At 54.5% G+C, this 14,474-nt stretch overlaps 1 long non-coding RNA gene across 1 annotated transcript in view; it reads left to right on the top strand.

Moving 5' to 3' along the window:
- LOC117803328 overlaps window positions 1–14,054 on the top strand; it is a 30,143-nt gene extending 16,089 nt beyond the window's left edge. Inside the window, exon 3 of the long non-coding RNA XR_004627039.1 lies at window positions 8,944–14,054. This is a non-coding gene — a long non-coding RNA (uncharacterized LOC117803328). The remainder of the gene's footprint in view (window positions 1–8,943) is intronic.
- The last annotated feature ends 420 nt before the right edge of the window (window positions 14,055–14,474 follow it).

The raw sequence follows: 14,474 nt of genomic DNA, 5'->3' as shown, positions 1-14,474 counted from the left end.
CCCACCCTGAGCCAGTCTCTGCGTCAGGCAACACCTGCCCTTTCAGCAAACAGGCTCGGCCTGCCCTCCCCTGGAAGAACCAGGTACTTTCTGGAGCCTGGGAATGCCCCTGTTCCTTCCCCATCCTCTGCTCTTTCCCTGATAGAGGCTGCCCCTCACCTCCTCTTTGGCTCTGGGCACCCTGGTTCTCCTTCTCCCTGGGTCAGCCTGAGCTGCCCTCCGCACCTGTGTGCCTTGAGCCTCGGTGGTCTCCTGGTAGAGGGCGGGGGGACTGGGGGGCTGCCAGGGCCCTTCTGCTCTGACACTCTGGACCCTCTCAGCCTGTTTCTCTAGGGCTGACTGGGCAAGGCCCAGGCTGCCTCCCTTCCCGGGTCCCAATGCTCAGGCCATGTGGGGAGTAGGACCACCAGGCTTTTGGGAGTACCGGAGGCCCGGTCCAGGTGGAGCCAACTGGGGACAGGGAAGGGGCTCCAGGGGCTGGCTGGGCAGGCAGAGGAGGGCCACTGTGTGTGGGACGCTAGGAGCCACGGCTAGAGGTGCCAGGCGGGGCTGAGACAGGAGGAAGCTGCCCGGCGGTACCAGGGTTAACCTTGGCTGGTGGTGGAAGGGGCCAGCCAGCCTGGTGCTGGGAGTTGAGATTGTTTTCTAGACAGGCCTGGAGCAGAGCTGGGAGAGGGGCCGGCCAGAGTGAGCACTCTGAGTTAGCCTGGCCAGTCTTCCTGGAGAGCCCCTGGAGCGCTGCCTGTCTTCTGCGGACTCTTCAGTCTCCCTTGACTCCAGCCCCCTGTCTCTGCTTTTGCTTCTCATGGCAGCCTACAGCAGACAGCCCGGTGGGCTGAGCTGGGACCCAAGTGCCTCCCCAGGGTCCCCAACCACCGTGGACACCCCCCTGTAGAGCAGGGGACCCGAGGACCACCCCCCATCCTGACCTGCCTCTTTGGTTCCTGCACCCTATATCTCTCCAGGAGCCTTCCCCCTCCCCCTGCCAGGACCGCTTCTGTCTCTGTCCCCATTGCTGACCCCTCCTTCTGCCCCTTTCACTCCTTCAGACCTCCTCTTGGATCTGCAGTTGCTGCCTCTTCTCCCGTTAGCCAAACCAGGCCTCCCAGATTCCAGCAAAGCTTCCCTGGTCATGATAGGAATTTGCTCTTTAGGGGCAGATGGGGTGGGGGAGGGGAGCAGGCCGAGGAAGGGGGAGAGGGTAAGTGGGAAAGAGAACGTGGAAAGAAGCAAAGTACCTGACTTTTACTTGGGCCTAGCAGGGAAGGAGGGCCCATTTGGGGCAGTGGCAGGATGCCCAGTGGGTGGGTGGCGGGGGTGGGGCGGGGGAGGGAAACAGGTGTAGAGGGAGCAGAGCTAGATCGGTGCTCCCCAAGTGCCCCTTGCTTTGCTGGGCACCCATTTTAAGGCCCCACCCGGCCCACATGAGGATAAGACCTATGAACATGGCCTCTCCAGCCCTGTGTCCCAAACTCCTGCTCTCCTCAAGCCGGACCAGGATGCCCCAGAGCTCCTGGTGTGGGGAGTCCCGGGCCTGGAGGGCTCTCTAGTCCCCCCATCTGTACACAGGGCTGTCTGGGTGGCCTCCAGGTCCAAAGAAATGTCCAGCCTCGTGGGCCCTCCCAATCCCCCTTGGGGCCCTCCCTCTGCCAGCAAGTGCAGGCTGCACACAGACCCCCCTCCGCTCTCCCAGCTCCCATTCTCAGCTTCCTGTCCATATTCGACAATCACTGGGGTTTCTAACCTAATTGTGGTTGGAAAGCCCCTCAGAACTTCACCGGAAACCTCCAGGTATTCTCCATCCTTCATTTCACATTTGTGAGATCTGGGGCAAGTTTCTGTAAGGCTTTACTCCTCAGTTTCTTTCTTTTTCTTTTTTCTTTTACAATTTTTTAAATTTATCTGAGAGAGAGAGAGCACACGCAAGCAGGAGGAGGGGCAGAGGCAGAGGGAGAGGGAAAACCTCAAGCAGACCCCCTCTGAGTGCAGAGCCTGGACAGGGGCTCGATCCCACGACCCTGAAATCACGACCTGAGCGGAAACCAAGAGTCAGATGCTTAGCCGACTGAGCCACCCAGGCGCCCCTGCACCTCAGTTTCTCAAGGGCAAACTGGAGTTTGCATGGAGCTGCCCTTCCCCACCAGTCCAGCAGTTGTGAGGTCAGCATCTGCTGACCCCCCAGCCCGGTGCACAAAAGCAGGAGGCCTTGCTGAACATGAGTTCCCTTCTCCTCCCCGCCTTTTCCTCTTCCGACACTGTTTAAGCCAGTGGAGAGCAAGCTGACCCTATTGCCCTGGGACACAGGAGAGATGGCCTTGATTCAAGGGCAAAGTGCAGGAGTTTTTGATTAACTCAGGCACACCGTTGACTTCCAGCAGCCCAGCTGCTGTGGGGGGTAGGGGAGGGGAGGGGAGGGGAGGTTGCCAAGGGAAAATGCTGGAAGGACAGTGGGAAATTCAGAAATCCCCAGGGGACATGAAGGCAGGGAATGCTGAGGCCAAGGCCTTCTCCAGCCTGGTCCTGAAATGAAGGCCACAGCCGGGGGCCAGGCAGTCAGTGGCCCTCCACAAGCCAGCCCAGGGCCTGTCTCGGAGCCCCTGAGAGAAGGCCTTGGATGCCCCCTCCTCTGCCCCATCTTCCTCTCCCATTCCTGAATGCGTCAGCTGTCTTTCTTTCCTGAACAAGGTCATCGTGGCTTTGGATGGGAGGGGCCGCTCTCCCTCTGGGTCAGTGCTCCTGTGGACCGTGNGGAGTTTGCATGGAGCTGCCCTTCCCCACCAGTCCAGCAGTTGTGAGGTCAGCATCTGCTGACCCCCCAGCCCGGTGCACAAAAGCAGGAGGCCTTGCTGAACATGAGTTCCCTTCTCCTCCCCGCCTTTTCCTCTTCCGACACTGTTTAAGCCAGTGGAGAGCAAGCTGACCCTATTGCCCTGGGACACAGGAGAGATGGCCTTGATTCAAGGGCAAAGTGCAGGAGTTTTTGATTAACTCAGGCACACCGTTGACTTCCAGCAGCCCAGCTGCTGTGGGGGGTAGGGGAGGGGAGGGGAGGGGAGGTTGCCAAGGGAAAATGCTGGAAGGACAGTGGGAAATTCAGAAATCCCCAGGGGACATGAAGGCAGGGAATGCTGAGGCCAAGGCCTTCTCCAGCCTGGTCCTGAAATGAAGGCCACAGCCGGGGGCCAGGCAGTCAGTGGCCCTCCACAAGCCAGCCCAGGGCCTGTCTCGGAGCCCCTGAGAGAAGGCCTTGGATGCCCCCTCCTCTGCCCCATCTTCCTCTCCCATTCCTGAATGCGTCAGCTGTCTTTCTTTCCTGAACAAGGTCATCGTGGCTTTGGATGGGAGGGGCCGCTCTCCCTCTGGGTCAGTGCTCCTGTGGACCGTGGCCCTGGACTGAGAGCACGGGGTGGCGGTGTGGGGTGGGGAGGAGCCCCTCCTCTACCCCTAGGCCAAAGGACTGCCAGCCTGCCCCAGGGAAAGGCCAAATCTGCACTGTCCTTGAGACCTGATCTACCTGGTGGCCTGGTCCGGTGCAGTCCCCCTGATTTCTAACTTGAATCCTTCCCCGCAAATCCAGTGAAATTCTTCAGGTTTCAAGGAGTTATTCATGATAGCAAGGAAGCAGTGTCCCCTGGAGGATAAACCAAACTTGGGGAAGATCCTAGCCTGCTTGTTTCCACCCCCTTCCGCCAACTCCAGGCCCTCCCAGCCTCCTCCCCACCCCGCCACATGGGAAAATCCCCAGTTAGCCCTTCCAGTCATGTGAACGAGGCCACGATTCAAAGGCAGTGGGCAAGAAGGAGGCCACATGGAGCAGCCGGAAAGAACCAGCCCTTTGTGCTAGACTGGGGTCCGTGGGGGATGAGTGCATTTTTGGCGTATTTAGAAAGATTTCTTTTTTATAATGAGCAGCTGAGGAGGAAAGGGGAGGGGGGAGAGACGGAGAGGCCCAAGGCAGGACTTGGGAGAAGAGAAGGCCGGGCGGGAGGTTACGAGAGCAAGTGGAACAATGTCAAGGGAGCTAAGGGCCAGAAATGTGGACAGAGGGAGAAAAGGGCAGTTCTTGGGACAGATGGGAGCGCTGATGGCGCTGGATAGGGGGCCGCGCAAAAGAGGAAGATGCTTCTTTGTGGGAGGCCGGGAGGGGGTGGATGAAACGAAGGTGCCAGGAAAGGATTTTACTTCCATTTTACACGTGGGAAACCAGACTCAGAGGGACGCCAAGTGATCCCAGCCAAGGCTGACTGAGCTCTCCTGCACGCCGGGCACTGGGCTGGGGGCTTTGCCAGCCCTGTCTCAGCAGGTCCTCACGACTTGCCACGGGGGCCGGGGCTGTCATTATCCCCACCTTGCAGGCCGAGAGCTGGAGACCTAGAGAGTTCGGCTGCTTGCTGATGCCTGGCAGAAGGGCAGCCAGCTCAGAAGCCCTGGACGGCTGAACCCACCGAGCTCGTGCCGCTCGTGGCGCAACAGGGTACCACCCAGGGACGACAGAAAGCAAGCCCCAGAGCATGACAGCCGAGCACACCTGGAGGCCACTCTTGGTCCTAAGAGGATACACCCTTGCTGGCTTTAGAGCCACACCTGGGTCGTCCCTTCAGGGTCAGTTCAGCAGGTCCCACACAGCCTTTGATAGAGCACATTTCCCATCTGACTCCTTTTTCTTTTTCTTTTTTTTTTAAAGATTTATTTATTTGAGAGAGAGAGAGAGAATGCATGGGAGGGACAGAGGGAGAGGTAGAGAGTCTTAAGCAGACTCTGTGCTGAGCAGGGAGCTGACTCGGGCTTCCATCTCAAGACCCTGAGATCAGGACCTGAGGGGAACCAAGAGTCAGAGGCTCAACCGAGGGAGCCACGCAGGCGCCCCCAACTGACTCCTTTTGAGAAGAGACAGACGTTGTTTTTCTTACTTCAAATGCTCTGTGCCCTCAAGGGCCTAATACTTCTCCCCCTGAGTTCTCTGGAGAGCAGACAGGAACGGGGCTCCTCAGAACCCCTGTCCCTGTGATCCCACCCTCTTGGGGCCCCTGGTTTTCACTTGGCTTGCTGCACCTCCAGTCCTGTTTCCACATTTCTTTCACCCAGGGATCGCCTTGACTGGCCTCTGGAAGCCTGGCCCCTGGCCCTGCTCGGGCCACAGCTGCACAGTGGTCCAGCGTTCCACAAATACTCAGATTCATGCATTCACAGACTTTTTTTTTTTTAAGATTTATTTATTAGACAGAGACAGCCAGTGAGAGAGGAAACACAAGCAGGGGGAGTGGGAGAGGAAGAAGCAGGCTCCTAGTGGAGGAGCCTGATGTGGGGCTCGATCCCGGAACGCCAGGATCACTCCCTGAGCCGAAGGCAGACGTTTAACGACAGTGCCACCCAGGCGCCCCACACAGACATTTTTAGAGCACAGAATTGGTACTTGGTGCATGCAAGGAGCTGGAGAACAAGGCACAGTCCCTAGCTGGGGAGATGGATGAGTGATGGGGGTGATTTCAGGGTCCTGGCGGGGGTGAGGAGCCTGGGGAGGTGGTAGGAGGAGTAGCAAGTCCCCGAGAGCTTCCTGGAGGAGGTGGGACAAAAGAGAATCTCAAGTCCATCAAACTCTGGAGGATTTTGGTTTGCTATGCCCCTTTCCGTGCTCTACCCACCCATTAAAAAAAAATAGTTCATCCACTTGTTATTTTATTTGCAAAAATCCTTACTGCCTGCCTAATGTGTGTCAGGCTTGGTGCTCGTGTCTGGGAACTCACCGATGACTAAGACATCCCGAAGGTCCCAGACCAGCCAGGGAGCAGACAGGCAAGCCAGCAATGACCTCACAGAGACCACCATGCCAGGGTAGTCCTCCCAATGGACCCTCTCTCCCATTGCCATTTACAGAGGTCACAGGGCAAGTAAGCGTGGGTTCTGAGACCCCTCCTCAGTTCTCAGCCTTGGAGGCTCTGTTCTGGCTCTGACCAGCCTGGTCCCTGCAGGATTCGGGCTTACTGCCTGGGGGTGACTGCTCCAGGGGCTCGCCTGCCGGCTCTCCCCTAAGAAAGTGGGAACAGTGCACCTCTCCTCCCAGGCTACCTGCGGAAGGTATAGATGCTGTTTCCCTCGCTTCCCTGCTTCCCCGCAGGCAGGTGCAGCCCAGCCCACCCGGGGAACGGAACGTAGAGGCAGCCTCTGAGAAGCAACCACTTAGAGAACCCCTCTTATACGTTCTCATCTCCTTCCCCCCCACCAGCTTCCCGCCACCCCCTCCTCATCTTTCATCCATCCCTCTCCCCGCGCTCCCCTACTCCGTTACCTTTCCCCTTCTCCTCCCCCTCTGCTCCCTTCCAGTGTCTCCCCCCACCCTCCCCCTTTCATCTTCTCTCTTCCTCCTCCTCCTCCTCCCTCTGCTTTGCTCCTTGGAGCTAATTGCTTGAGGGGTGAAGACCAGGTCGACTAGTGAAAACTCGGATCCATCGCCATGGTGATGCTAATTCAAGCTGAGTTCAAAGGAAATTGTTCCAGTTAAAACTAACAAGCTGGAGCTGGGGCCCCAGGAAGGACCAGTGCCAGGAGGAGTGAGCCCCAAGCCCAGAAAAATAAGAAAAACAAACCCTTTGCGGGTTTCTCCATCACACTCGCTCCTTCTGGGTCCTGTGTGCCGCCTGCAGCCTCCAGCCCTGCCCAAGCCCTAGGAGACCTGAGCGGTCACTGCAGGCAGCTCCCAGCCACCTGGACAGCCCTCCCCTGAAGTCCTTACACAGTCTCCCTCAGCTGGTGGTTCCGGGCCTTACCCTTGCCTTCCTTCCGAGAGTTGCTTCCCCAACACGCAATCCCCTCCCATTGCTTTCTAACAAGCAAGGTTTGCAAAGTACTTCCGGAAGTACAGGCTCTGGCTAGGGCTGTTCTAACACTCGGTGTCTATGAACCCACAACCCACTGGCTGCCGGTGGTATCACCACCCCCACTCTTCGGGTGTCCAGGGATGAGAAAGGTCACAGGGGGAGAACCACCCAGAGCACCATCTGAGCTCAGCTAGGTCCTGCTGGCTTAAGGGATGCCACCCCCTTGAACGGGGGAGGGGGGGCGGGGGGGTAATACCTAAACAAAGAAAAGGGGAGCGCTTGGTTCCAAAGTGCCTGTGAGTAGCTTTCTGGGCTTTCACTCAGTCCTCCTCCTCAGCCCCCAAAGTGCGATGCCTGCAGCTTGTTCCCTGCCAGCTCATGTCTGTTCCTACCTCTCTTGGTCCAGTGGCCCACTCACGTTTCTTCTTTAAGGGCAGGAAGCATGTCATGTTTGTCTGTAGCATAGGACTGGCCCAGAGTGGGTTCTGGCTATTATCTCCCTGTGGGAATGCTGGATTGGAAACCCAGCCTCTTGAGAGGGGGGCGAGTTGAGATCCACCAGGTGAAGGGAACCCAAGCCCCCTGGCTTGGGGTGCTCAGTCTCATGGAGGCCAACGGAGGGCCTGCAGGAGGAGCCTTTCTTGGAGGACTTTGCAATTCTAGGCCATGGGCAGAGGCCAACACCAGAATCCTGCCCTTGGCAATGCTCACCTCTTCACTCTGACCTTCCAGAAGACCTTACTCCCTTGCTCAAGCCTCAGGTTTTTTTCTTCACTCTGAAATATCTAGTGATCCTTCCATGTACTAAAGAGATACTGGTCGACCAGGAGAAGACATTCCTTGGAGGCAAAGCCCGTGTAGGTGCTGGCAACCCAAAGCACAGGGCTAAGAAACTTGTAGGTGAGCCTCATATATAAAAGAATGAGTAACTCGGGGTCTGGCCTCCCTCTGGGGTAAGGACACAGGGGGTCAGAAGGCTTCAGATCTGCTCTCTCCTCAGATGTGCTGGGAAAACTTGGGAAGCCTCCTTACCTTTGTTCCTTACTTTCTTCAGGTGTAACAAAAGGATGCCCATCCCTGAGCCACCTCACCCTCCCCAACCATGGGAAGATAGAGTCATAACACTATAAATTCATGGTAGCTTCCCCACCAGCATCTAGACTAGCACACGTCCCAGGCGGGGGCCGCTGTGGCTGTGAATTGAGGTTCATGCCTGGCCTGTGTCCTGCATACGCTGTCTGGGAGGACCTCCCCACCCCACCCCACCCCACCCCACTGCCTAACTGTCCTGAAAGGAGAGTTCAGTGTCTCTGGATTACTGAGGCGAAATCCAAGCAAGAAGGAGGAAGTGACTCAGCACGGGGGCTGGAGAAGGCCCAGGGCCAGGCCTCCCACTCCCCGGAGAGCCTGAGCTGGCTTTGTACTCAACTCGGTGCCTTTCATCCGAGCATCTCAAAGCCCCTTTCAAGCTAAAGCAGCCCTGAGAGTTGGGTCATTATCTCAATTAACAGGAGAAAGCTGGGGCCCAAGCCTGGTGGTGGCAACTTTCCCCTGAATGAGGCCTTGACTCGGTGCCCAGCAAGCCCAGGACCTCCAAAGCCTAGGCGTCCGACACAGGCTCTGGGCTGCTGGTGTGGTGTAGAAGGAAGCAAGAGCTGGGCTGATTTCCCCTTGCCTGTCCCTGCATGAGGAGTCAGAGGCCGTTTGCAGGGCTGGAATCTCCCAGAGGGCAGTGCAGTGGGTGCCCCCCCCCACCGCTGCCATATTTGTTATTTGTGGCCAATGTGCACAGCTGTGCTTTTCCAAGTGGGACAGAGAGAGAGGGTCCAAGGTGGGTGCACAGCAGTCATCAGAGATTCTGGGAATAGGCTCAGCCATCTTTGGGGAGATCTTCCATGCTGGGGGGAAACATCACGAAAGCCCCAGGCCTTGGGGCCCCCGAGCTGTTTTAGCCAGCTGACCCCACTGAGTTTCTCCCATCTGTCACTGTCAGAACATTCATTGCAGCAAATTAGCCAATGCTTATTGAGGCTGTTATCCAGCCCGAGACAAACAGATCAGAGTCTAGATTCAGCTGTGCAATCCTGGGTAATCGCTTTAACCTCTCTGAACTTCAATTGCCTTGCAGGCTCCTCGGCTCTGTGTCTAGAATGCAGGAGATCCCAGCCCTACTAATACTGCAAGAAGAATTGCCGAACATAGGGGCTGGCAAGAACCTTCCTCGCTTCCCTGCAGGGATGAAGCACAGAGAGATGATGTGGAAAGCTCCAGATCGCACAGCCAGGAGGAGAACCAGGCTGTCAAGGAGAAGCCTTCAAAGGGTGTCCATTCTTGCCCTTCTAGGCCTGGAGGAGGCAGCTTGCCCACTTGCTGACTCAGGCCGAAGACAGGCTGAGCGGTTGATCTCAGCAGGCTGGAATAGGAGAGGGAGTGTGAGGGTGGGGTGTCGTGGGGAAGCCGGGGGCAGAGGAGAGTCTAGGATGTTGCACAAGGAAGGGGTGGGGAGGGAGGGTCCACTTTAATGAGGCAGCAGAAATGGAGAGGGGCTGACTCCCTGGACAGAGGCTGCCCGCCCCCATGATGCTGGGCCAAGCTGCCGGGATCAAAGCTGCCCTGGGCATCATTCGCTGGGAACGGTGCAAGAACGCTGGGCCCGCTACCGCCTCGGCTTCTCTCGGGGCCTCCCTGACGGAGCTGCCTCGGTCTCTGTCCTCCACAGCGCCCTGCCTGCACTTGCTTCAGAAGAGGACTGTTCTGGCCCAGTTGCCCTCTCCACGCCTCCAGCTTGGGTGGCTGACTCAGTCCACTGCGGGGATGCCCAGGGCCGCCTGTGGCTGCAGACCGTCCACCGTATCTACCCCATGCTCCCTTCTCTGGCCCACGGGGTCTTCCGGGCCTCAGCACCACCTCCACCTCCCTTCGTCCTTGAGCATGGCTCTGGACTCAGCCACGTTTGTCTGGCTCAATAACCTCACTGTCTGCCTCTCCGTTTTGCTCTTAGCCTTGGCCTAGGCCAGCAAAATGAGGAAAGTGGACCTGGCCCTTCCCCACCCTGGTCCTTTTCAAAGCTTCATTCCAGGTTGACCCCTCCAAGTCCCGCCATCGGCCTCCCTGTGTGTGAGCCTCCTTCCTCTCGGCTACTGTGTCTGCGGTGGGCTGCAGGGAGGCCAGCTGGGGTCGGGAGGCTCAGGTCTGTCTCAGGCTTGCCCATCCGGAGAGAGCTGGCTTTGGTTCTATTCCAGGAGCTGGGGGTGAGGGCAGAAGGAAGCATGGCCGAGGAGAGGCAGCTGGGAGAGCCCTCTTGCCAAGTTTGGAGGACACATTAGGGTGGGGATGGAAGGAAAGGATTCTCAAGAGGGAGAGGAGCTGGGCTTGGTATCAAAATCGTAAGGAGAAAAGAATTTGAACTTTCTTCTGGGGTTTGTGAGTTCTAGAGAATGGTTTCTTCGATAGGACTTCTTAGATGCTTATCGGAGGTTCTCAAACATTTTTCCATTAGGGCCTCCCTGTCTCCCTCCACTCAGATTCCCCTACTCCCCTTCTCCTCCAGTCTCTGGCTCCACATTTTTCTTGAGCTTTCTGTGGTTTTTGGATGGGCTTCACTTCCCGCATTTTACAGATGAAAAAATCAGAGACTGAGAAAGATCTGGTGATTTACTTACAGACCCACAGCCAGTAATGTTAGAGCTGGAAGAGTGACCAGGTTCGCCTGGCTCTGAAGCCTGTGCTCATTCCATTACCCCCTCCTACGGATATGCAGGGCGTGTGTGTCTGTGTCTGTGTGCTTTGTGTGTTGGGGTGTGTGTGATTTGGCAGAAATCCTTAGAGGATTGTTAACTGGCCTTCCCTTCCCTTCCCTTCCCTTCCCTTCCCTTCCCTTCCCTTCCCTTCCCTTCCCTTCTCTTCCCCTTCCTCCTCTCTCTCACCTTCGGATGGTGTAATGGGCTGTCTTTGTTCATGGCCTGTTTTCCTTCTAGGCAAATGCCAGCATTTGCTTCCATGCAGGTTCAGGGCCTCCAGCATCCAGCCCTGTCTCACTCCGGAAGAGGGAAAGGCTTTTGTAACTCTTCCCACGCACAGTAGCAATGTCTGCACCAACAGGGGCGTCTGGGTGAAATAGAACATTTTGGGAGAAAGCAGGAGCATCAGGAGGCCTGTGTTCTCGGCTTGACTTGGTCTTTTACCAATTACATGACCTTGGGCACGTCTCTGAACCTCAGTTGCTTTTTCCTTAACTGGGCAATAGGGATAACATACTATCATCCTCCCAGGAGTTGGGTTAGAAGAGATAACGCACGTTAACACGCTTGGCGGACTGTAAGGGGTCACGTCGTTCGTAAATGTCCACCAGGGGAATCAGGGATGTTTGGATGCACTGCCCCCCTCCCCCCACCAGCATCCCACTGGTGATATTATGGGAACAGTATCCTCTCTGTACCCTGGTTAGAGACAGGGTCTAGCTGGATGGACCATTCTAGATGATAATTCTTATTATGGCAGAATGAACTACCTGGTGGCCTCCCCACTTTTCATCAAGGGGATATTAGAAATTAGAAGGAATCTAATTAGTCATTCTAGGTACTGAGAACACTTAGCAACTGATGTGGTAACGCTTCTACTGTAAGCCAAGCTCGGGAATGAGTGATGCTTTCTTAGGTAAATTAGTGCTGGGGTTATTGTTTTATAAGGGCAGGGTCAAAGACAAGCTAAGAGGAAAAATAGCCCTTCCTCCTATGAGAGCAGACTGCGTTGGCTCTGGGAAAAGACCAATTGCTCACCATGCCTGGAGACAGGCTTGCTTCTTGGCTAATGAGGACATTGGCCACAGCTGTCCCGTGGGAGACCCACTAGCAACCGCTGCCAAGAGAAGAGGCTTCATAAGCATCTGGCTAAATTCGAGGCCATAAATACGAGAGCTTTCTGTGGGGAGGGAAGGAGTAGGGACACTGGTCCTTGAAGGAAGGGGCTTTAAGGAAAGGATGAGAAATTGAGAAGAGAGACAACGAGGTCTGGAGGGGAAGGGGACGGAAGTGTGTCTCAAGGCCAGTGGCTGTGACGCCTCCTTACTTTGTTGGTACTTGGAAATGAACAAGTTAACTTTCCTCTGCTGTTGTATTGCTGTTAAGATCTACCCGATCCTGGAGTGAAATGAACAAATAGACTTTGCCTATCTCCGTTTTCGTTCTCTGTTTGACTTGAGACACCCTCTGGGAAGAAGGCACTGAGAAAGGGACAGAACTCTTCCCCACCTTCTTGCAGGGGATTTTTCGGAGGTGACTAGAGGAGCACTGGCTGCTGGTGGGTTCCCAAGTAGAGTTACCATGTACTGGCGCAGAAGAGGGGTCCAGGAGCCAGGTGTGTGGGCGATGACCAGCCCAACATACCCATTCAGGGGAGAGGCTGAATTCCCTGCTGGCTGCTCAGAGGCTGGTAAGGAAGAACTTCTGAGAAACCTGAGTAACATCATATGCTCAGAGTCTAGGTGCAAATATTCCTGAATATTCACTCCAGCTGTAGAAACAAACCCAACAGTCATCTTGTTCCTCCTCCTGCCATATGCAGACTTTAAAAAAAATATTTTATTTATTTATTAGAGAGAGAGAGAGCACAGGAGAGGGAGAAGCAAACTCCCCACTTAGTGGAAAGCTCAATGTAGGTTCTGATCCCAGGACCCCAAGATCATGACCCAAGCTGAAGGCAGATGCCTAACCGACTGAGCCACCCAGGTGCCCCCAGACTAACTTTTGATATCTTGTTGTCTTACTGTCTTATATAGATTACTTACCCTGTATCTCAGGGATCATGAGACTATGTACCCCTCCACACAGCCATCCATCCCTCCATCCCTCCCTCCATCCATCCATCATGTATTGAAAGATAAGTAAAACAAGGATCCTTTCCTTTAAGAACTCATGGTATAGTCTTTTCAGAGGTTCCAATGCCTAACTAACAGGAGTAATTTCTAATGTCTAATTTACATATCTAACATCATCTAATATACAATTTCTAATGTCTAATCTCATGCCTTTGTGTTATAAACAAAGATAAAGGTAAGAAACTCATTCACTTCTGCATATATTCATCCTACAAATATTTTTGCTGTGTCCTCGGTTCAGAGTGTACTGGCAGACACCCCCCTATCTTGGACATCCTGCTTACTTTTCAAGCACGCTAGGTACATCCCAAGACAGGGAAATGAGCTAGCATTAACAATGTGGTCAAGTAAGTCTCAGTCGCAACTCTACGCATTCGGACAAAATGGAGCTCCCACAATTCCTTCTGCTTAAGGATCTCAAAATGTCTAAGAGCATAATCATTTCCCAGAGGGAGCAATTGTATGTTGAGGGTTTCATCCAACTGGCATAGGGCAAGCCTCAGGATTCCTAATCATTGGCCATGAAACCTTTTCCAAAGGAGCAGGTAAGTAAGGCTGGCCTTTTTGCCTCTGTCTGAACCTGCCCCCCAGCCCTTCCCTTGGGTTCCCACTCCCCTCCCCTTGGATCCTCTCCGCTTCTGCTCCTTCTTCTAGAAGGGAAGAGGGCAGAGGGAGGTGGGCTGAGGACTGGGACAGGAATACCCCTGGAACATTCAGGCTCTCTCCGTTCATCAAAGGGGGGCTAGCTGGTTGCTGGAAGGAGTGGGGGTGGGGAAGAGAGGGAGAGGGCTCTTCAGGCTGGGAAAGATCCAGAACTCTCATTAATGTCTGACACCTCCAATAAAAGCTGCATATTCCCCAAAAGCGATTTTTGAAAATCCTAGGCTCTTTGAAGCTTGGTGTTTAACTGCCACTCCTTCCAGCACTTAATAGGAAACCAAGCCCCTTGGCTTGCTCCCACGGCTCCCACCTGGGGCAATTTCCCTCCCCAAGCATCTGAGGTCCTTGTATGCCTCTTACAGCTGGGCATGAAAGGGAGGCCTTGGTCCTTGCAGAATAAAGGGTGGCTGCCCCCGGGGACTGTGGCTACAGTGGTAATGATGCCCTTCTGGTCTGGTGCGGGTCACAGCCGGTGGCAAGGAAGCAGGGGTAAAACTTTGGAAATTGGAAAGGGGATGGAGTTGACAGATGTGGCTGAGCCCAAGCAGTTATTTTTCTAGACTGCCTTTTTTCCCTCCTTCATTTCACTGAACAAGCAGCACTTCTACAAATACTGAAATAGGAGGATACTGAAAAGTAAGTCCTCTGTTACCGCAGACAACCCGTCTTCCAACCGGGAAGCAGTGACTATTAACAGCGTTTTGTGTGTCATTCAGAAATTTTCTGTGCTTTGTATACACCTCCTTTTTTTTTTGGTGGTAAATAGGAACATATTATACATACTCTTCCTTATATGATTTGTTCTTTGATTTTTTTTTAAAGAAGTAAGCTCTATACCCAATATGGGGCTTGAAATCATGACCCCAAGATCAAGAGCCACACGTCTATCAGCCCCCCCGACTTGTTCAGAAGTGTATCTTAGAGATCATGTATTTATTTACATAGGCATACACATCTATTTCATTCTTTGCTTGGTATTAAATAGTATGGTTATACCATAATGTATTTATCCCAGCCCCTAATGACAGTCGTTAGTTATTATGAACAGAACTGTAATGGACAGCCTTCTATACACACATCTGTGGAAATCTAAGAGGGATAGATTCATAGAAGAGGAATTGTTA

The sequence above is a fragment of the Ailuropoda melanoleuca genome, chromosome 8, assembly GCF_002007445.2.
Source record: "Ailuropoda melanoleuca isolate Jingjing chromosome 8, ASM200744v2, whole genome shotgun sequence".
Classification (NCBI taxonomy): Eukaryota; Metazoa; Chordata; class Mammalia; order Carnivora; family Ursidae; genus Ailuropoda; species Ailuropoda melanoleuca.
The sequence above is the reverse complement of the archived record's forward strand: the minus strand, read 5'-3'. Positions and strand labels throughout refer to the sequence as shown.